The 23,997-nt window shown below is 43.6% G+C and overlaps 1 protein-coding gene across 2 annotated transcripts in view; it reads right to left on the bottom strand.

The window, feature by feature from the left end:
* The window catches only part of LOC127412679 (leucine-rich repeat and immunoglobulin-like domain-containing nogo receptor-interacting protein 2), a 522,983-nt gene extending 503,224 nt beyond the window's left edge, over positions 1-19,759 (bottom strand). For both annotated transcript variants that reach the window (XM_051649250.1, XM_051649249.1), the window contains exon 1: positions 19,112-19,759. The gene's annotated coding sequence lies outside the window, so the exon portion shown is untranslated. The remainder of the gene's footprint in view (positions 1-19,111) is intronic.
* Between the last annotated feature and the right edge of the window lie 4,238 nt (positions 19,760-23,997).

The raw sequence follows: 23,997 nt of genomic DNA, 5'->3' as shown, positions 1-23,997 counted from the left end.
TTTGGAGGGGAGCGTGAGCGGCCGACTGATCCAGCCCGTGCCTGGGCTTTCCTATGAAAACTACCCCGCCCCTTTCACGGAGCCCCGTTCACCACGAGGATGCCAGATTCCCCCTTTATTATGAACACTATTCCCCCTTGGACACTTTGTTACTCCTTCTGGACATTTTTACGTTTATTATTGTTTCCAATAAATGCCTCTCCGAGGCTTGACGCCACACCCACTGTGTCTGTCTCTTGCTCACCCTGACACAGTGAGCCACTCGTTCCCTACTTTTGTTCACTCATTCTTACACACAATGCACTCTAATTTCGAGTGTACATTTGATGTACACTCAATGATGGTTAATTGCCCATAATCCACTGCGTGGAAGACATACAAGCTGGGAGTTCACTGCTTCCTTCACTCCTGCAATGTTTTATTTAATGCTGAATGTATTAAATTACTTTTTGACAAATCATTACTTGATTAAAATAACAACATATAGAGAGGCAAAACATACAGATACATTTTAAAATGTACTCTTTTTATATTTATATTTTATACAGAATTTTTCCATTAAGATGAAGAATTCTTTATTTACTAAATAATTCACTGAGGTGATATTATTTTAACTCGGGAGACTGTACACAGTGGAAATGATAATTCTGTGGATGATTGAAATATTTGGTTAAAACATGTAGGTTATGATAACTTTGGTGCTGTTTATGTATAAATGAACTTAAAACAACATAAAACATATGGACACACAAACACACATGCAGCGTGGCCACATGCGTCTCTCTCTCTTGAAATGGCATCTCCGGCCCTGCCCTATATCTCGCGCTCCCACTGATCAGCTGATTCAGTGCCGGCCATGCTCCATCACGGCCCGGCCACACCCTCCTCCTCATCACACTATATAATTTAATAACAATAACAAGTATGGCCCAAGTATTTTAAAAGTTCATATGTGACGTTGTTTCTGCGACAGCCCCAGAGCTCCAACGCTCGATGTATACATCAGCGTCCAAATTCACTCACTCATTTCGTTCACTCACTGCTGAGATATAGTGCACTCACTACCATTCACTATATAGGATACAGCCTCTCTTCGCCATATGATCGCCTCGCGCCTGCACATCTCTCCCACGCACGCCTCATGCCCCTCGCTTTGCACACACAGAAATGCTGTCTGTTCGTGCTCCAGTTGTCAATCATGCGAACGGCAGAGCAAAAAGCATGTACACTTAACTTGGATGTTTACATGGATTTATACAGTTAATCAGCCCGAAGTAGCTGCGATAGTTTCCAGTATCCCCGCGAGGGCGTGGGGTAACTGTGTAAATACTGCTCATGACATGTGGGACGAGGGACAAAGCTCACTGATATATTGCTGCACTGATTTAAAAATGTACACTTAAAAACTGATGTCATAAGAGCCCAGTCAGAGAATCACCCTGAAAATGACCATTACATTACACAGAAAAGCACGCATTAGCATTAGAGCCACAACTTACCTCGACGTGTTGCCTTAAATTGAAGCTGAGATTTTAATCTTGAAATATCAGCTTGTCTTGATGTTAAATGAAGGCACTGCATGACGGAACTATTCTTTTTTCACTGTGCGGAGCGAAGAAAGTGTTTCACTTTGAAGAGCTTGATGCTGCAGCAGTGATGGACTCTGCTTGAGTGACAGTCTGTGACAGCACACGCAGCTGTGTGAACTTCCGCTGTTGTAAAAGTCCCATTCAGAAATCTCTCAATAAATTACTCATTAATTAAAATTAAACCCAGTAATGTAACGACAGGAATGCTACCCATTGTAACGAAGTAAAAGCAAAACATTTTCATTAGAAATTTACTTGAGTGAGAGTAAAAAGTACCCACTTTTAAACCTACTCTATAAGTACTTTTTTTTTTTTTTTTTTTTTTTTAAAGTTACTCAAGTAAATGTAACAGAGTAAATATAGTGTGTTACTACCCACCTATGGAAACTGTACATATAATTACTCCATGTTGACTTGTACTAAGCCTTTCTAGTAGAGTTGCAGTGACCAGTTTTTGACAGTGCCTCACTTGTCAAAGTTTGTTGAGTGGGAGGATGACATGAAGCTATTAACCAAGGTTAGTAACATTAATAGCATTAATTACTTTGAGTTGTTATGACAACAACTGCCCAAGTTGAACCAGGACTCATTTTTACTTCAACTAACACTTAAAATGGTTGTTGTTCTGGAATGCTGGTATTGATTGTTTCATATGCAGACTGGACCCAAAAAACAGTCAAGTAACAATTAAAAACAGGAAAACTTTGGATAAGATGACAACAAATGTGTGTTTCAAGAAAAGGGTCCACATGCAATTTTTTGGCTAATTTTTTTCATGTTATGGAAATTCCTTGGTACTTTAATATAATTTGTCTATCACTGTTTGTCAGGAAAATAATTCTGTTGACAATTCATTATGCAGCAACTAAGTGAGGGCAGGAACTGATGCTACATAGAAATTTGCTAAATTAAAAAAAAAAAAAAAAAAAAAAAACACACACACACACACACACACACACACACACGCATACTGAAAGTCTATGCTCTGTCTGTAAGAGTTCGATAAGAGCCTCTTTCTTTCCTCATTCCCCTCTGGATGCCTTCCACAGCATTGGGAGCTATACAAAACAACGGCATCCCCAGGAAGTCTCCCCCTGCCTCATTTCCCCACATCCTTCCGTTTGACCCCCACCGCCCATTATTCTATCCTAAGTTAAACCCAGGGGCCCGGGGGTCCTCAGTAATGCAGCTTCATTGATTTATAATTTCGAGCTGTGCTGGCATCCAAGGGTAGAAATTACACAGTTTGACAATGGGAGCACTGCTTGTTCGACTTGAGCTAAAGGTCATGATTTAGATGCTGTGGCTTTGTTCTCAAGCTTCTGTAAATGCATATTAACATCCAGAGTGCATCCAATCCATGGAGTTAAAACGCAGCAATGCAAAATCATGAAAAGACACTTTGATAATGCTGTACATAGTTGCATACCACTGATTTCAAGCAGAAGTGCCATAGATATCCTTTACAAAATGATGTTGGTTGCCATTCCCAGATTTTGGTTTCATTCATCTGAACAGATATTTCTCGTAATGACACACCCTTTGGCATGAATGGTGAAAAATATGCAGTTAAAATTCAGGGTTGGCAAACATTAAACCAAAGTACTTTTAAAGGAAATGCTTGAGCTGGAATGGAGTGACATCCTCACAACCTCCCTCAGGCAGCTTTTTCTCAACAAGCCATTTTTCAGATTTAACACACCACTCATCTCCCTAGTTAAATATCTCTCAACAGAGCGTGCTATCTGAATTGCCTACATGAACTCTATGCTGTGCATAACTGAATAGATAAAGCAGTGGCTTGTTGATCGATTATTTTGAATAGAATCAATTGAATATTATTTTTATAAAGCTAGGTGCTGTATTCATGAGGCAACAAAAAATTTAATGGAGATGTTTTTATTTCAAACTCATTATTCTTTTATTTTATTAGCCCCAATATATAGTATTTGTAACCCTGCCCTAATCCTTCCTGTGGAGTAAGACTTACTACCTCCAGACCAGTCAATTAGTTCACGCCACCTCTGAGCTTAAGTTTGTAACTGTATGGATAAGCATCACACCCTGCAAGAACAGATGCAGCACTTTTCTGTGCTCTAAAGAACAAGCCAGTCAATAACCTAAATAAGGATCACCAACAGCATTGAAGCTGAAGGTGAAGAGAAAGAAAACGGTCATCAAACTATTCCAAAACAGCTGACAACAACAAAAACATTGACCTACATTGCTGTGCTCTCTAATTTAAATCTGCACAACTGGGTTATATCAAAGAGTTTGGATAATCAAAAAAAAAAAAAAAAAAAAAAAAAAAAAAGAAAGAAAAAGAAAAAAAAGAAATATATATATAAAAAAATTACAGGCTTTCTCCACCCATTAAATGATGACCAGACATGTCATAGTTTGGTTATACCATTGGAGTGATCATTTCAGGAGCCACCGTTGTGGTTTTCTGTGCTACGCTTTCAGCCCATTCAGACAATGACTGTGTTAAAGCCCTAATTGCCATCATTTGTTTCAAATGGTCACTTTCAATCATTGCTTCCCTATTAATAAAATGCATCTACTATCACAAACAACGTCATGGATTGGTTAATTGGTTGGGTTTAGGCATAGTAGCCAATATCACATTAAAACGTGGAGGCCTGCTGCTTTATAGTCCATTTTCAGCTTATTGCATTTTGGCCCTTTTTATAAGCATCATGAACATGCATATGCCATGAGACTCTCACTCTGGCACAATGTATGGTTTAGTTTTAATTATCTGGAGATTATTAAAGAAAAGGTGTAGACAGTTGTCCCTGTTTACATTCTAACCATGCTACCAAACACTCACAAAGCAAGTCCTGATCAATGCTTATGGCAGAAACAACTTTTCCGAGAAGGTTTTACTCTGTAAACTGTCTAACAGCTTAAAGGAATAGTTCACCCAAAAATGTAAATGATCTCATTATGTACTCACCTGTCATGTTTAAATGTGTTTTTGTTCATGTTTTGATTTCATGTCTTTTATTTTAATAGTTTAGTTCCTGTTTTATAGTCATGTGTTCATGTCATATGATATCCAGTTCCCTCATGTGATCTTGTCATGTGATCCTGTTGTGTCCCTGATCCCCTGTTCATGTGTCTTGTTTTCATTGGTTCATTGTTTGAGTATCTTGTTAGCAGTCTTGTCTTTTCATTGGTTAAAGTTTGTTAGTCTTGTTATCTTGTTTACAGTTCTGTCTCATTATTGGTTTTTGTTCATTAGTTCTGTCTGTTGATTGGCTGTCATTGTCATGCATGTTCATGTATTTAAGCCCTCATGTTTGCCCTTGTCGGAGGTTAAGTATTGTTTTGGTGTAACGTAGTCAAGTAAATAAACTGCACTTGGGTTCTTCACACGTCATTGTCTTGATCTGCCTGTTACTGCTAGCAATGTTACAGAATACCTGACCTCCCAACCATGAACCCAGCAGTTAGTCTTCTTCATTTACTCCAGGGGAATCGTCCCCTGGAGGATTATGTAGAGGAGTTTTGTGGACTTTGCTACCATGTGGATTTTAATGAGGTGGCCCTCAAGGACATTTTTCGAAATGGACTGAATGACATTTATCTGACGCCTGAAGGCAGTGTTCCAGGGACACTTATAGACTACATTGACTATGCTCTTATGCTGAGTGGTTCTTCTTTCACTGTTGGAACTGTGGATGAGGAACTCAGCAATTCCACAGCACCTGCCATGGCAGAACCCACTGTCATGATCACCACACCACAGCCCAAAATCATGGCCACCACGTCAGAGTTCACCATCATGACCACCACCTCAGAGTCACCCATCAAGGTTGCCACGCCACAATTCTCCGTCAAGCTCGCCGAGCCAGGGTCCCACATCATGGTCGCCGAGCCAGAGTGCCACGTCATGGTTGCAGAGCTTGCGCCACCTTCTGCCCCAGATCCCGAGTCTGCTCCATGCCATGTCACAGCCATGCCTGAGTCTGCTCCATGCCACGTCACAGCCACACCTGAGTCTGCTCCATGCCATGTCACAGCCATGCCTGAGTCTGCTCCATGCCATGTCACAGCCATGCCTGAGTCTGCTCCATGCCATGTCACAGCCATGCCTGAGTCTGCTCCATGCCCTGTCACAGGCAAGCTTCAGTCTGCTCCATGCCCTGTCACAGGTAAGCCTCATTCTGTTCCATGCCCTGTCACAGCCAAGCTTCAGTTTGCTCCATGCCATGTCACAGGCCCGCCTCTCCTCCACGGTCCAGGCCCACCTCTGCCCCACGGTCCAGCATCCATGCCTGCCACGGCCAACGAGCCAGCACTGCAAGCCTCATCCATCCCAGAGCCAGCATTGCAAGCCTCATTCTTCCCAGAGCCAGCTTTCATGGAGCTATTAGACCTGGAGTTGGTTCCCGCCCTTGTGCCCACCCTGAGTACTCTTCCTCCTCCTCCTCCTGATCAGCCGGTTCCCCCCAAGTCACCGGCTCAACCATCGCCCCCTGTGACATCTCAGACAAGGGGAACTTCTGACCCTCCGACTCCACCTAGGCCCTCTGAGCCCTGGACTCTGCCTTGGCCCTCCAATCCCTCGACATCACCTCAGCTCTATGTTCCCTCGGCTCCACCGTTTTCCTCCAGCCTATTGGCTTCACCGGGGGTTCCTCGTCCCTCCAGCTCCTCCTTGGTCTGTTGGTAACCTGGCTCCGCCTTGGCTCTCCGATCTTCTGGCTACGCCTTGGCTCTCCAATCCTTCATCTCCACCGGGGACCTTCATCCCTACGGCTCCGCCTTGGTCCTCAGCCCCACTGGCTACGCCTCAGTCTTCCGATCCCCCAGCTCCACCGTGGTCCTCCGAGCCTCCGGCGAGCCTTGGTCCTCCGAGCCTCTGGCTCAACCCTGGCCCTTTGAGCCTTCAGCTGCTCTCCGGGCTCCAAGTTCTCCAGTTTCACCCCTCAAGCCTCTCACGGCTCCACCTTCCATGGCTCCGCCCCTTGAGCCTCTCACGGCTCTACCTTCCATGGCTCCGCCCCTTGAGCCTCTCATAGCTCCGCCTTCCATGGCTTCACCCCCCGAGCCTCTCACGGCTCTACCTTCCATGGCTCCGCCCCTTGAGCCTCTCATAGCTCCGCCTTCCATGGCTTCACCCCCCCGAGCCTCTCATGGCTCCACCTTCCATGGCTCCACCTGCCTTCATCAGCCTCCCTCAGCTCCGTCCCCTAAGTCTCCACCTCCTGCGACCAAACCACCGGACTCTGCTCCCTTCCTGGAGTCGCCACTCAAACCGCCAGACCCCGCTCTCTTCCTGGAGCCACTTCTCTGGCCACTGGCTCCGCCCTGGTCTCCTGCTGCACACCCTGTCTCGCCAAGCCATGTTTCAAGGACCCCCCCGCCCCCAGCTCCCTATTGAACACTATTGTTTGTTTATGTTTGGGTGTTGGGAGCCACCTCTTGTGGGGGGATATGTCATGTTTAAATGTGTTTTTGTTCATGTTTTGATTTCATGTCTTTTATTTTAATAGTTTAGTTCCTGTTTTAAGTCATGTGTTCATGTCATATGATTTCCTGTTCCCACATGTGATCTTGTCATGTGATCCTGTCATGTGTTTCCCCTGTTCATGTGTCTTGTTTTCATTGGTTCAATGTTTGAGTATCTTGTTAGCAGTCTTGTCTTTTCATTGGTTAAAGTTTATTAGTCTTGTTATCTTGTTTACAGTTCTATTTAATCATTGGTTTTTGATCATTAGTTCTTTATGTTGATTGGTGGTCATTTTCACGCATGTTCATGTATTTAAGCCCTCATGTTTGCCCTTGTCGGGGGTCAAGTATTGTTTGGTGTAACGTAGTCAAGTCAAGTTGTTTGTTTGTTCATTTTGGATTTCATTTTGTAAATAAACTGCACTTGGTTTCTTCACACTTCATCGTCTTCATCTGCCTGTTACTGCTAGCAACGTTACATCACCCTTATGCCATCCCAGATGTGTGTGACTTTCTTTCTTCAGCAGAACACAAATGAAGATTTTTAGAAGAATTTCTCAGCTCTTTTGATCCATACAATGCAAGTGAATGGTTGGCACAATTTTGAAGGTCCAAACATCACATAACTCAGCATAAAAGTTATCCATATGACTCCAGTGGTTAAATCAATGTCTTCAGAAGCAATATGTTAGGTGTGGGTGAGAAAACAAATCAATATTTTTACTAGAAATTCTTCTCCCTGCCCTGTACGGGGCATATGCATAAAGAATGTGAATCGCCAAAAACACAAGAAGAAGAATGTGAAAGTTAAAGTGGAGATTGACTGAGCAGGGATGATAATTTATAGTAAAAAATGACTAAAATATTGATCCCACACTTATCATATCACTTCTGAAGATATTAATTTAATTATTAAGCCTTATGTCTTATGGATTACTTTTATGCTGCCTTTATGTCCTTTTTGGAGCGTCAAAATTTTGGCACCCAATCTCTTGCATTATATGGACCTACTGAGCTAAAATACTCTTCTAAAATCTTAATCTGTGTTCTGCAGAAGAAAGAAAGTCATACATGTCTGAGATGGCCTGAGGGAGAGTAAATGATGAGAGAATTTTCATTTTTGGGTGAACTACTTTAAGCACAACTACCTGATAAAAACACCACTGCTAAAAAATTTGGAAACTTATAAAATATCTATCTGTCCATACATACATAAAATAAAAAAATAAATAAATAGAAAAAATAAATAAAATAAAAATAGATCAAGAAAACAATTCTAGATAAACTATCTATCATCAACAATTGATTGGCCGGTTTTCTGATGACTAGTTCTGCATCTGTATGTTAAAAGCCATTTAAAGACATAGCAGGCATTTAAATTTCAAAATCTTGGAGGTATTTGTGCACTGTGCCTATGCTTCCTCCGCTTATCGTTTGAATAACTCTTTTAAAAATGTCTCCTAACACTGTGCATAAACTTGAACCATTTCAATTGATTCAGAAAGCTACCAAAGGCAATGGACTTCAGATGAAGGTCAGAATTTTTTTTTTTGTTATGCAGTCAGAGAACCTAAGGGGAGACTGACCTCATTTAGGTTCTCTCTCAGGTTCTCTCTCCTTCTCTCCTCACCCACAGCTACAATACCCTCTAATTCCACTGTTCTTCTCTATACAATCACACACATGACCCTTGATAATACTTATTGTCAACCAACACCCTCTCAAAAACGTGTACCACATTAGCTTGAAGTGGCCTGTGCACACCAGCTCAGGAGGTTGCCTGCAAAGGTATCATGGGTGTCAGGGTCACTGTCAGCCACTTTTGGTCCATTTCCATAGCTCCAGAACCAGTGCTGTCAGAGCCATGCATTCCCCAAAGCACCTGCTGACATTGTCCTCTACCCTTCACTACCATTTTCTCAAACTGAGCAACAACACGCCTCAGCCCTATCAGACCACATGATCCAATCCATCCCCCCAAGCACCCCACACATCTCAGGGCTGGGGTGGAAACAGGATGGAAGACGTCCTCTTAAGTTAGCACTGCTGAAGGCTATGTTTCAGTTTGAAACAGACCCTGGAAGACTTAGCAGACTGTCTTTGGCTTTTAATTGAAGCTCTTTGACTTTTGAAGGTTTTTATTATACAATATGAGGCAACACTAGTATAGCACAGAGAAATAAAAAGAAAGAGGAACTAGATATGGAGTGAACAAGTCATCCCTGAGAATTTTCTCACCATGCAAATACTTCGAAATGAAATGAGTTGAAATGAAATCCAAAATACTTAACATGCATCAACATGGTTTAAAACATGATGTAGGCAGCAAGGAGGTCAGGATTTTCATCTGATGTATTTTTAAACAATTTTTTCCCTTACAATTCAGTTCACTTGATATTGCGTCACTAAGCTGACGCCATGGGGAGTGTCCTTCTACCTGACCTAGTTGAACCCTTCTACAATAACGGCAATTCTAAAATTGGCTATGGTGTTTAAGCCTCGCTCTTTTAGGTGCAAAGCTTTCTGGTATAAAAGTGGGTGCGCAAACACCATTCCTCAGAATTTTCTTCCTTCAAGACAACGATTCATCTCTTATCTTAGAAGCCCTCTACATTTATTGCCTTCAAAATACACAAGCCAGCGGATGGAATCTTCACAAGGTTAGAAGTCTCTCCGCTCCCCTACAGTGTTCCGGCGGACATTCTACACCTCGCCGATTGACGATTCATTGGTGAACGGGTCCTCACTTAAGCGACACACCTGCTCCTCACAGCGTTTCGGCCTGTGCATCCTGTATTGCTATTGCTATATGTAAGAGCCGCTTACATGTTCGCGTCTTTTCAAAGATGTCATTCCATAAGTGTTCCTTATGCGAGGGACACATCCCGCCATCAGATTAACATGAGAGCTGCGTTCGCTGTCTGGGTCGCACCCACGCAGAGGCAGCTCTCATGGAGACAGATTACCTTCACTGTGAGGGCATGAGTCTCAAGACGCTTTGCTCACAAATTGCCCTTGTTCTGAGGGACACTCAGCCCCCCGCACCCTCTCACCTTCGAGGTCAAGCAGGATGAATTTGAGGTGGACCTCATGCCAGCACATGCCCTGCGAGCATACATAGAAAAGCATACTCAGCAGCAGGCCAAGCTGGTTCAGCACTCCACATGATGGTGGCCAAAAGTCACGCTGAGCCACCGGTAAAGCCATGCAAGCCATGGCCCAAATCGCTCTCTGTCCCATTATGCAGATACATGGCGAGCTCATACGGCAAAGAAAGACGGCGGGCTTCAGCCAATTTTAGATCATTTGAATCGTGCTCTTGTGAAGCGCCCGTTTAAAATGATTACTCAAAAACAGATCTTATCGCACAGCTGCCCACGTGATTGGTTTGCATCGACAGATCTGAAAGACGTGTACTTTCATGTTCAAATTTTACCACATCACAGGATGTTTTTGAGATTTGTATTCGAGTTATCCCTGGCTCCTCGCATGTTCACAAAATGCATCGATGCATTACTCGACCCTCTGAAACTGAGCGGCATATGCATTTTGAACTGCCTCAGTGATTGGCCATTACTTGCCCAATCAGAGGTTCTGTTATGCGGGCACAGGGACTTGCTGAGTGAGCGTGAGCATCTCACAAGTGAGTGCATTCAGGCTATTCTCCAATGTCTGTCTTAGTGCAAACTGGGGAGAACACTTCCACTGGAGCTGTTATAAAAAGCATTGAGGCTTATGGCGGCAGAATCTGCCATTATTCCATTAGGTCTTTTACACGAGACCTCTTCAGTGCTGGCTCAAGCACCATGTGTCACGACATGTCTGGCACCAAGGGCGCATGCACATCACTATATCTCGCCATTGTTTAGCTGCTCTAGCACCTTGGACAGCTCCTGGCCTCAACCAGCAAGGTGTCATGCTGGGGCAGATTTTCTTGCGGAAAGTGGTGACCATGGATGTTTCCAACGCAGGTTGGGGGGCAATATGTGACGGACACCCGGCTTTCGGCACCTGGCCAGGTGTGATGAGGGCATGGCACATCAACCGCCTGGAGCTGTCGTCTGTTTTCCTGGCCTTGAAGGCTTTTCAATCCGAAATAGAGAATTATCATGTTCTGATTCACTCTGACAACACGGCAGTTGTGGCGTGCATAAATTGCCAAGGCGGAATTCGTTCTCTGCCAATGATGAGACTGACATGTCGCCTCCTCCTGTGGAGCGAAAGTAATCTCCTCTCCCTGCGGGCGACATACTGTATGTCCCAGGCTGTCTGAATTATGGTGCAGACCTATTGTCATGCCAAGGAGCAATGCACGCCAAGGAGCGAATGGAGACTTCATCCTCAGACAGTCCTGAGGATTTGGGAAATATTCAACAAAGCGGAGATCGATCTTTTTGCCTCTGTGGAAAACACCCACTGTCCCCTCTGGTACTCCAAGTCCCAAGCTCCCCTAGGAGTGGACGCAATGGCCCACAAATGGCCTGCAAAATGCAAATATGCATTTTCCCCGCTGTGCCTCCTTCAATCTGTCATATGCAAAGTCCGAGAGGACAAGGAAACGATTCTATTGGTTGCGCCGAAATGGCCCAATCAGTCCTGGTTTCCAGAAATGCTAGAGATTCTGGACGGCACTTCATGGGAAATGCCGTTGAGGAGGGATCTCCTCTCTCAAGCGTAGGGCACAATCTGGCATCCCCAGCCCAAGCTGTGGAACCTGCATGTGTGGCCCCTGAATGGAGCACATTAAATGTGCCAGAACTGTCTCAGTCAGTTATGAACACCATTTTACAGGCTAGAGCTCTGTCTACGAGATGCCTTTATGCACTGAAATGGAATGTGTTAACTAATTGGTGCTTATCACGCGGCAAAGACCCGGTGAACTGCCCCATACCTAAAATTCTTACATTTCTTCAAGAGCGACTGGACGCAGGGCTCACTCCATCAATGCTCAAAGTTTACATGCCGACTATATCTGAGTATAATGCACCTGAAGCTGGCACCTCTATAACCTTATTCATAAAGTTCCTTAGGGGAGTGAGGTGGCTAAATCCCCCTCGCTCAGCTACAGTTCCAACATGGGACCTAACTTTGGTCCTAAAAGCACTCGCGGGGCCCCCCTTCAAGCCTCTGGACTCTACTTAATTGTGTGTGCTTTCTCTTAAGACCGCATTACTGCTGGCTTTGGCCTCAGTAAAATGGGTCAGTGATTTGCAAGCACTGTCAGTCGACAATTTATGTCTGGAGTTTGGTCCGGGTCTTTAAAAAGCCGCTGTCAATCCCAGAAAAGGCTATGTGCCTAAGGTTTTAACCACACCCTTCAGAGCGCAGGTGGTTCACCTTCAAGCCTTTTTCCCTCCTCCATTCAGTTTGGGTGAGGAACAGTGTGAAAGGTTCATTGTCTGGGCAATGAAGGAGTCAGGAGCCAGTGAACTGTCAATGTGAGTATTTTTATAACTCTTCAGAATCGTTCATAAAACTTAAACAAAAAGGCACTCAGTGGCCAAGTAATCACACACACAAATGAGTAAAGGCTTCTATCGAGCACACACCAGTACAGTCTCTCTCTCTGGACTCTCTCTTCCACTCTGATGCCTCATGTGCCTTTTATGTCTCCCTCCTCCATCACTACAACAAGAATCAGGTGTTAGAGATAATGATAACCCAGGTGATGAGCCTTACCGCTCTCTCTCTCCCACAGACAAACACATGACCATGCCCCCATCACCACAAACAGTCTTTGCATTTGTTATGCCCTGTGCGAGCACTACACACATATGTTGAGCGCACCCGCCAGTTCAGACTGACTCTTTGTGTGCTATGGAGGATGCACGAAAGCAATATCTGTCTATAAGCAAAGACTTTCTCATTGGATCGTTGATGCGATCGCCCTGGCTTACGAGTCGCAGGGTGTGAATTTTCCGATTGGTGTTAAAGCACACTCAATTAGAGGCATGGCCTCTTCATGGGCATGGACGAAGTGTGTGTCCTTACAAGACATATATTTTGTAGCAGGATGGTCTTCTCAAACACATTTGCAAGGATTTACAACCTAGACGTAACGTTTGTCTCATCGTAAGTCCTCTCGCGATAGCGCTTGCTATTTCATTGGACAAAAATATACTTATGCCCCACTTTTTAAGTATGGGCTCCCCGTTATTTTACACAACTGCCTGCATTCAGACCATTGTATTTCCCAAAGTCACAAGCAATTTCATTATAAATAAAACTTCCTTCCCGACTGGGTTCGTGAAGGGGTTAATTCATACCATATGACTATAGTTCATATATCCATTCTGAGTGTTCCCCTCCTGGCTCACTATTAGGGTCATTCACTTGTGGCATACTCATGTCGGTCGCCGTCCCATGGGACTGTTTCCTCTCTGGGAGTGTTATGTCGTGTAGTGCAGCATGATGGGACTCTGTTCCCCATAGCATCAGCTTAGTGACACAATGTCAAGTGAACTGAATTGTATGGGAACGTCTCGGTTACATATGTAGACTCGGTTCCCTGAGATGAAGGGAATGAGACAATGCATAAGCTGGCCGCACTACAGACTCTGAGTTATTTGCGGTGCGAGCAATGCAATCTTTGTCCCTCAGTCAGAAAATTCTGAGGAATGGTGTTTGCATGCCCGCTTTTATATCGGACAGCTTTGCACCTTAAAGGGCGTGGCTTAAACACCATAGCCAATTTTAGAATTGCCATTATTGTAGAAGGGTTTCAACTAGGTTGTGTAGAAGGACACTCCCCATAGCTTCAGCTTAGTGATGCAATGTCTCGTTCCCTTCATCTCAGGAAACCGAGGTTACGTACATAACTGATACATTTTCAAAATTTGGCAGAACTTTGATAGCATCATGTGCTTAGTGCCAGCTTGCTTTCCACCAGACTTCAGAGACCCTTGAGGATTAGCTCTATTATCTGTCTGTGTATAGCATCCACATGTGTTATATGAATATACTGATAAATATATTTTAGGAAGTAGAGAGCTGTAAGTGCAATATGCCAATAAAAAATAAATAAATAAAAAAAACAGTACTGCCAGATCACTGCTAAAATTAGTCTATGCGCAATACATATCTGCGGTCATTCAAAAGTCTACACTTGCCTTAGGGATCAAATCAACAAGCACCGGAAGACGGCAGATGGGGCCAGTGTCCAATTTAGAGCATTTTTTCTACAATCTAGACTGGCAGCAAGTAGTGGACATGACTGTTTTTGTGGTGGCCATGCCAATATATATCAACCTGATGTGCACTAATGAACTGATAGCAAAGCCCTGTGACAGAGTCATCCAAGCACTCTTGTGAGAGGGAAGGAGTCACTAAAAAGTCACTGTCTCCAAAAAGCTGAAAACAAATGTTGATGGAACAATAAGCATTTATATATTTTTTCTCCTAATGGGATCACTGTAAATATAACCACAAAGGCTGAATCATCTCTCTCAGGTAGCAAGAGCTCTTGTCCTACTGAATTGTGTTGTATTTAATATATTTGATCTCCCTTTGATTTAACTCACATGTTTTTGTTCCCCCTTTTTTAAAAAAAAGAAAATAATAATAATAAAGGACTTGCAAAGCAGTATTCTTAAGTACAAAGTAAAGATCTTAGGCCCAAAACATGCAATTACGTGAACACAAATGTTTTGCACAGGAAATCGAATTGTTACTTCTGAAAGTAACAACGTAAATCAACCACATTCAGTCGAATTACTAACAAGTGGCATCCCCCATTTTTGCTTCTGGCACATCCCTAACATTCACATAAACAATAGTGAGCATTATATTGAGGTTGCATTTTTACTCTAATACATCCATCCAACTTCTATAGCCGCTTGTCCTATGTAGGATAATGCTGGAGCCTCTTGCAGCTATCTTAGACAGGACAGGGTGGCCAGTCCATCACAGGGCTAACACACACAGACATACGCATTCACACTCTCACTCACACCTACTGGCAGTTTAGAGTTTCCAATTCACTTGACCTGCACGCATTTGGACTGTGGGGGAAACCAGAGCACCCAAAAGGAAACCCATGCAACACAGGGAGAACAGCAAACTCCACACAGAAAGGCCCTGGGTGAGACAAGACTTGAACTGGGGACCTTCTTGCTGTGAGGAAACAGTGCTAACCACTGAGCCACTGTGAAACCCCTAATTTGATTTTTACATTTTTCTCCACTGATGGTTAGGTTAAAGGTGCAGTATGTAAGATTCAGAAACCCTTGTTATTAATGACACATGTGGTCATTAAGTGAACTGCAGCCAGCTACCTTTTGCTCGTGCTTGCGCTCGTGCACACACTCCATAGAGACGCGAGCAAGCAATGACGTAACGTACAAAGAGATTGAACATGATTCACTGGCATCATGCTGACAGATGAGGTAGCATAATTAAAATTACACATTTATGATTGTTTTACTACAAACTTTGAGACTAAACTAAAACTACTTATCAGCTAACATAGCATACCGATACACACATACAGCTACATACTACCAGTTTATTGTTGCACTGCACTGTTATGTTGAATTATTATATGTTTTGTATGTCATATGTTGTACTACGATCAAGAAACCAGCGTATTTGCTTAAATGTATCCTGTATACCTGACTTTTAGTATAAAGAGAAGATCGTTGAAATTATTTTAAAGTTATGAAGCAAGGTAGCTTGCAATTCGTCAGCGTTAGCAGGCAAGATCAAGTTAGCTAAAATTACACAGATCAATCCTAATGGCACTATACTGTATTTCACATGCTTTGCAGTTATGTAAGCTTACCTGTCCAATAAGAAGAACGCCAATTCAGGGTTGGTTTTGATCCCCAAAACCGAACGAAGTTCCCTCCAGGAATCAAATGCCCTGCCGATGTTCACTCTAGTTTTCGCTCGACCATGATCACGTTCCCGCTTAGCCAGATGGGAATCAGTAGATAAATGTTTTTAAATGCTGGACGTTTGCTGGATTCCATCTCTAAGATAATGTTACCTAGTGTTGCAGACTGTCTGTTGACGCGGAAGAGAAGCTATTACTGAGGCAAGGCTCTCAGGAGCGTGCATAAACATCACATCCTTTGGATTTTCCTGGCAAACCGACCTGCTCCCTTCGCATGAAAATCAGTCTACAGGCTTTAATAGGCAACCCAGGAAGTCCGGGAAGGGCACATTTTTAAAGTTGCGTTACAAGCCATTCACACATCACAAAAAAAACAAAAAAAAAGGTGAATATTACATGAAAATTGTTACATGTTGCACCTTTAAGGGTTGGGGTTTGGGTAATTAATATATGCATTCATGTTGACTGTATTACATCACTTACCACTTATGATTCAGATTGCTTTTTGCACCATTTTGATGAGATTTCACAAAGAAACTGGAGCTCACCCATGCCCATGCATTCAAAAATACTTTCAGCTTTGGCCACTGGGATGGACTGATTTGAATTTCGGTAAGCCTAGACTAATTTCAGACTAATTTAGCTCTAAATGTGTTAGAATGCAATTCATAACGCATTCTTAGCGTGGCCGCAAAGGGCGCTAGCCTTTGAGTTTGTTACCACCACAGTAATAAAAGAATACACGTATGCACAATGTAGTTGGTCAAATTACACATTGCGTTTTGCCTACTTGCGTGAAGAATGTTTCTGGCCTTGGGATGTGCCTTTGAGCTACTGTTTGGAAGCCAAAACCAAAGCTTGTTTCAGTTGAGTATACTGAAAGGAACACATTTTCATTACTCTGTGTAATTCAGTGTGCTTTCTGTGTATCCAGTGTGAGGCAGCACACCTTTGATTTGAAATTATATTTGAAAGAAAATCAATCAAGTACACAATAAAAGCATCTTTGTCCATGCATCTACCTGTTCATCACTACTGAGTGCATTGTAGTGACCTTGCCTCTTACATTCTTGTTCACAGGACATTTTTAAACCCCTGACCCTATATTTTCTGCCATCAGATACACATTTAACATACAAAGCTATAAAGATGGCCATAAGGGTGCATTCAGAAGTGGTTGAGGATCAGCTTCAGTGCAGTGGCAAACCTTCTTACATTGCCATGTGTGTTGATGCATCTGGCTGTGGTCACCTAGACTTGGAACAAGCAGTTCTGGTGATGCACTGAAAAGCTTTTTTCTGTGGCTACATCTGCCAGTTGATTCTCATTTCCATCCAAGTCATAACACACACAGCAGGCAGGCTACGCTACTGCTGTCACATAAAAATTGCTCTCTATTTATACTATCGTTCTGTATGCTTTGCAAAATCACATTACATGAATGTTTGAAAAAGACAAAACTTTGAGAGGTAAATATTCATAAAAGTAACTGCATTGTAACAAGCAAAGCATTATTTCACGAACAACCGTGAGTCAAGTATTCTACATTCCAGTCTAGAGTGCAAAAATCCCATCACACATGCAAACACAAGCGCTCACACACACTGTGCTACTGATTGTCAGGTTAAAAGGATCTACAGGGATCAGTGATCATAAGCAGAGAAGAAATGTAATTGTAAATCGAGCAGCCCTCTTAATTTCAGAGCTGCCTCTTCAAACACAAACCAGCAGACCCAGAGACTGCGAATCAGTCCTGCCCAGTTAGCACTCAATAAAACATCAAAGACCAAGAACACACAGACATCATCATCACCCACTCTCTTTCTTTCTCTCTGCCTCCCTTTTCTCTTTCAATTCAACTGAATTGAGCCATGTATTACTGACAAGAACATTCACCACATTCCCAAAGCATTCAAGTAAAAGGAATGCAGTGTGAAAACCTCTGCATCTCTCTCTGTCTCTTATTCACAAGATCACACAAACATATACTGATATAAGGGCTGATTTACAGTTATATGACTTTGTCTTTATCATCAGCAGTTTCTCTCCTCTTTTCCCATATAAACTCCTCATAATAACAGAATGCCTAATCCCTTTTTATCTAGAGGTAAAGTCCTCTGCTGGTCAGTGGGCGCACCGGTAATATGAGCAGACAGAATCATCACTATGGACAGAGGATAACAGAGGGACCAGCTTCAACAGCCAGGTTTATTTATTATTCAATTATTTTAAATATTTTATGGAAAACAAAATGTGCATGCGATCATGAATATTTCAGTACCTCCTACAAGGGGGTGGGAGAAGGGGGCACTTGTCCACTACTAATGGGAAAGAGGGGGAGCTCTCACACTCCACAAAAGCTTTAAGACATTCATGCCCAAACTGAATGCCTGTCCTTCAATCTGCAGATAAATTCATATTCCATCCCTTCTCCATCTGCCCTCACTTGCGTGAAGAAGCACAGATATGAGGCTGTCAAACCCTCTCCATCACGCTTTCAATCTCTGCATGCTTTTTCACACCCCTCCTTTTCTCAAATGTGGTCAGAGGCAAGAGGAGATGGATACCAAATTGCTTCACATGAAGAGCCGCGTGAGAACTTAAAGCAAAAGTAATTACGTGGGGTGTGGAAATGTCTGAGAGAACTAAAAAATATACAGATTTTTGAAAATGACAACAATCAATTGGCTGCCAACTCTGAAATTTGAAAGAGCATCTGAAGGCATAGATATAAATATTCCCCTTCATAATGACATTGCTCAGAACCCATCCTCTCAACCCCACCCCCACCCCCCCTCCACACACACACACACACACACACACACACACCCTGTGTCTCATGAGTGGGATTCCGTCAAAATATGAACAATCTCACACTGTAATTATGCCCTTTCATGCCCCCACCCCTCAACACCCCAGTAATATCCACAAAGGTGTGGAGGAATAAATTGCTTTGTTCAACAGCATATTTAATGTCAGACCGAAGCATTGATTAAAATCACTAAATCAACTCAGGCCATCACAATCTCTGCATAGCACCATGATCTGTGAATAACATTTAAGAGTCATTTGATTGAACTTTGATTTAACAGATCAATATATGTAATTAAAAAACACAAAAAACAACTCTGATTTACATTCTTCCCTCATATTCTCTTCAGCTGTCGTTGAGGTACACTAATCTCAGACCTAAATTGCACTTAGTTACACATACAAGACAACATCTTACCTTGAAATGCTATTTGTGATCCTATACTCCACAGACTGGCTGAAGCAAAGCAATGCACAACCAAATCTTTTCAGATTAGCCCCCAACACAAACCAAAAATATAAATAAAATAAAAAATAGCCTGAGATGTAATCTGGTATCAACTTATTTTTGTTTTCTTTTTTAATGTTCTTGCTTTAGATTCCCTTGATTACTCCTGACTTTTTTAATTCCCAATTTGTTCTGCTCCGTTATTTTTCCTTTGGATGTCTTCCATTGCAAACCCTGGGACTGAAGGATGCTGCTTGTTTCTGTTTAATTAGAAAGAGAGAGAGAGAGAGAGAGAGAAACTGAGGCAGTTCTCTTCGTACGCAAGGTTCTCTTTTCAGTGGCTAGAGACAGCAGCTGCACTCCAACCTTGAAAAATCCTGCCGTGCAGTGCTCAGCTTAGTACATCCTTCGCAAGTGCTCACATCCCCGAGAACTTTCAGACTTCCGCTCACAATCCGCAATCAGGCAGACGTATCCATAACGAGGCTGAAGAGGAGCACAAACCAGCACTCCTGAGGTGCAAGTCAAAGCTATTCTTATTTCTTTAATCCTTGTGTCAGTTATTTTTCTTGATTGTGAATTTCATTGTCTCTTGAATTTCTCCCACCCAGCACAATGTCGAAGATGCTAAGGATCAGTGTATTAAACATGGCTTGCGCTCTCTGTTTCCCTCCCTTCTCTCTCTCTCTCTCTCTCTCTCTCTCTCTCTCTCTCTCTCATGCACAATCATTTGAACATGTGCACACGCTTGCTGGCACATGTGCACACACACTGCCCTCCCTTTCACAGTTCTTTCCACCCCCTCCATCCATTTCACTCTCTCCTCTGCATCAGAGTCTGACAATTACTGTGTTTGCGTTCAGAGATCTGTCAAAAGAAGAGACTGCTTCCTATTTTCCTTAAATACACAAATAATATGCAGCTCCATATGTAAAGGAATGCAAATAGAGACAGAATGAGGGTAAACATAATCACTTTGTATGTATAGTCATTGTTAAGCCATAGCACTGTAGTTATAAAGTTATAGCAATATAACAACAAGTTGATTACATTGTCACAACACTTTTTTGTATCTAAAATTTTTGATTGTTTAAGTAATTAAAAAAACAGGTTGTTAAATAGTAAAACTGCATGCAACAGAATGCAAAGAGAGGGAGAAGGAGTATAAATATAACCCAGTAGTAATTATTGTTAATCCATAACACTGTAATTATCTTATTATAAAGCAATAACAACATTTTGATTGCTCCTTAGACTGATTCAATCATTATAATACAGTCTATCAACTTCTGAAATGACATCTAGATACCCCCCCCCCCAACTCCACCGGCACAAGCGGAAGGGTCACCATTCAATGTTGGCCAACTGTCAAGAGTGATTGAGGAGGTAGATGAAAATAGAACCCGAAAGCAGATGAGAGAGCTACCAGGAAGCAAGGACAACACACATCGAACAGCAACCATGGAATCAAATAATTAGCGGCATAAACAAAATTGCCAATTCCCTTATCACCCTGACACACATATGCACAGTGAAAAGCCTCTGGGGGCTACTGAATAAGAGGCAGTGGTAGAATTAAAATAAAACAAAAGGGGATTGGCCTGAACAATGGTATGAAGAGGAACATCTGTATTTACAGCAAACACACACAAAAAAGAAGTTGAACAAAGATTAAATTTTTGGCCTACCAAGGGACTAGTAAGGAACGTACAGTAAATGTTGTTGTTCATAATTAATATTAATGAATGATTCTGCAGACTCTGCAATTTTGAGGTGTAAGTAGCACACGATTAGCTGCATGGTGATAAGTGTATCTGTAAAGGTGAATTGGGTGGTTTTTCTATGTTGTATCCTTTCTCCTATTCCAGTTTGTATCACAGTTGAAGGTTCGGGCACGGAAAGGAGGAGTCGGGAAGCAATGTCACAGTTCAGGCAAGGCTTTATTTTCTGCCTTCAGTACACTTTATATTCTTTTCTTGGTGCTTTTCTCAACTTACTCAATAAATGCAGACTTCTCAATAACAAAACCTTTAATAAATGTAAACATATTAATAACAAAATGCTCACTGATAAACACTCAGTAAACACCAACACTGCACTGTCATATCACACTCTCGCCACTCTGGCGTGTTTGGGCTGTTTTTTTTTGGTCTCCCTCCTCTATCACTGTAACAAGAAACAGCGATTAGAAATTACGCCAACCAGTTTGACGAACCACACCACTCTCTCTCTCTCTCTCCCTCAAACAGACACACAACCACGCCCCCATCCCCACATACCCCCACCGCCAGACTCAGGCCAGGGCAACATCCGGCCTGCCAACTCCCACCCCCATTTCTGGAGAGAAAGTCAGCCAAAGCCATCTGCACCCCCCGTCTGTGGATCACCTCAAATTTGAACAGCTGAAGTGCCAGGTACCAATGGGTAATCCACGCATTGTTATCCTTCATGCGGTAGAGCCACTGGAGTGGGCCGTGATCTGAACAGAGGGTGAAGGTCCGCCCCAGCAGGTAGAGTGAGGATAGCCCACTTGATCGCCAGACACTCCTTCTCAATTGTGCTGTACTTCGTTTTCCTCAGAGAGAGTTTGTGGCAAATGTACAGCACCAGCCACTCCTCCCATCCCACCTCCTGTGACAGCACTGGCCCCAGCCCTCTGTCAGATGCATCTGTCTGCAAAATAAAGGGGAGAGAGAAGTTTGGAGCATGTAAGAGCGGTCCCACACAAAGTGCAGATTTACTTTTAGGAAAGCCTGTTGGCACAACTCCGACCACTGGACCGGATTGGGAGCCCCCTTTCTAGTGAGATCAGTCAGCGGGCTGGTGACGTTAGAGTAACCAGGCACAAACCTTCGGTAGTAGCCAGCCAGCCCCAGGAACTGTCTCACCTCCTTTTTGGTTTTGGGCCTTGGTCAGGCCACGATCGCTGCGGTTTTGTTAATTTGAGATCGCACCTGCCCATGACCCAAGTGGAACCCCAGATACTGAACTTCCACCCGCCCAGTGACGCACTTCTTCGGGTTGTCTATGAGCCCCACCCGTCGCAACGACCTCAGGACAGCTCTCAGATGATGCATGTGCCGCCTCCAATCAGTACTATAAATGATGATGTTGTCCAAATAAGCGGCAGCATATGCCATATGTGGCCTGATAATTTTTTCCATGAGACACTGGAACATGGCTGGGGCCTCGAACAAACTGAATGGAAGAGTCACAAATTGGTGTAAGCAGAACTGTGTGGAAAAAGCATTTTTTTTTTCCTCAGGAGACTGGAGTTAAGGGGATCTGCCAAAAACCCTTTGTTAAATCCATTTTTTAATAAAATTGAGCCACCCAACCGATCGAGCAATTCATCAGTCCAGGGCATTGGGTTGCATAAAATTTTGGAAACCACTTTGACTCTCCTGTAGTCCACACAGAATCAGACCGTCCCATCGCTTTTAGGTACCAGAACCACTGGGCTGGCCCAATCGCTGTGTGACTCTATTACGCCCATCCGAGCATCGCCTCTAATTCCTCCTGAACGACTTTTATTTTTGTGCTTAGGAAGGCGGTAGGGATGGCTACGAACCACCACCCCTGGGGTGGTCTCGATATGATGCTCTATGAGGTTCGTACAACCAGGGAGAGGCGAGAACACATCTGCAAATTTCACTTGCAACTTGGCCACCTCCTTGAGCTGTGATGGTGAGAGGTGGTCTCCACACAGGACGGGGGTGAACTGATTAGCTTTGAAAGTCACCTCCGGGCCGAGCTCTGCCCTCTCTGGGACTATCGTTGCCAAGGCCACGGAGACTGCCACGGAGACGTTAGGCTGGATCTGGTGACCATTGATTACCCTCACTTGGTCAAAAGCGTGCTTGAAGGATTTGTCACGTGACTGCTCTTGAGGGAAATCCCCTTCAGGGAACTCCCTCAGGGCGGGGACTAACTCCCTTGCGTCATTTCGATGCAGAGCAGATGCAGACGGCCCTGGCACCACTTCTCCCGCCATAGCATCGCACGTCACACACCAAGACATTATTTCATAATGTCTTGGTGTGTGATCCACACATATTTCTCTCAATAAATTCTTTAAATCAGGCCAATTCACCCCCAAAATCAGTGGATGGGTGAGGTGGGAATTAACCACAGTCTCTACTCTATGTATTCTCCCCTGAATAGTATCTCAGTGATAACCACTGGATTCGTGTGAATATCCCCATGCACACACTGCACTTTCACTCGTCTATTGTGCCCAATACCTCGTCTTGTACCAAGCGTTGATGGATAGAGGTTTGGGAACAGCCAGATTCCACCAAAGCTTGATATGTATACCCCTGGGTACTCACCGGTATCCAATATGCCAAAGATCGATCGGAGGCAGCCTGTGGAACATTGGGAATCCGGACCAGGGTCCCCACCTCCATCACTGGACACCGGTCCTGGAAATGTCCTGGCTACCCGCAGACAACAGACTGGCCCAGAGGCTTTTCTGGATTCGCCAACTTGGGAGGGATAGTGGGGAGAGACAGTGTTAACAGGGGAGACAGGTGAGGGGAAAGACCCCCCTAACCAGGAAGGAGGTTTGGGTACGGGACCGCCCAGTTTCCTGGGGGCAGAGATGGGATGGAAAGAGGATGGGTGGGGGTAGAAGAGAGAGAGAGAAGAGAGAATCTGGTTCACTGCTTCCCGGGAACACATTCACGTAATCCTCGGCCAGCTGTACAGCTTTCTGCAGCGACGCTGGACGGTGGCACTGGACATACTCGGCCATACCACGGGGCAGATGGGAGATTAATTGTTCCAGTATCACCTGATCTATGATGTCTCGAGCGCCACGGGGTCCCTCAGCTAGCAACCATTTCTGGCAGGCA

The sequence above is a fragment of the Myxocyprinus asiaticus genome, chromosome 22, assembly GCF_019703515.2.
Source record: "Myxocyprinus asiaticus isolate MX2 ecotype Aquarium Trade chromosome 22, UBuf_Myxa_2, whole genome shotgun sequence".
NCBI lineage: Eukaryota > Metazoa > Chordata > Actinopteri > Cypriniformes > Catostomidae > Myxocyprinus > Myxocyprinus asiaticus.
The sequence above is the reverse complement of the archived record's forward strand: the minus strand, read 5'-3'. Positions and strand labels throughout refer to the sequence as shown.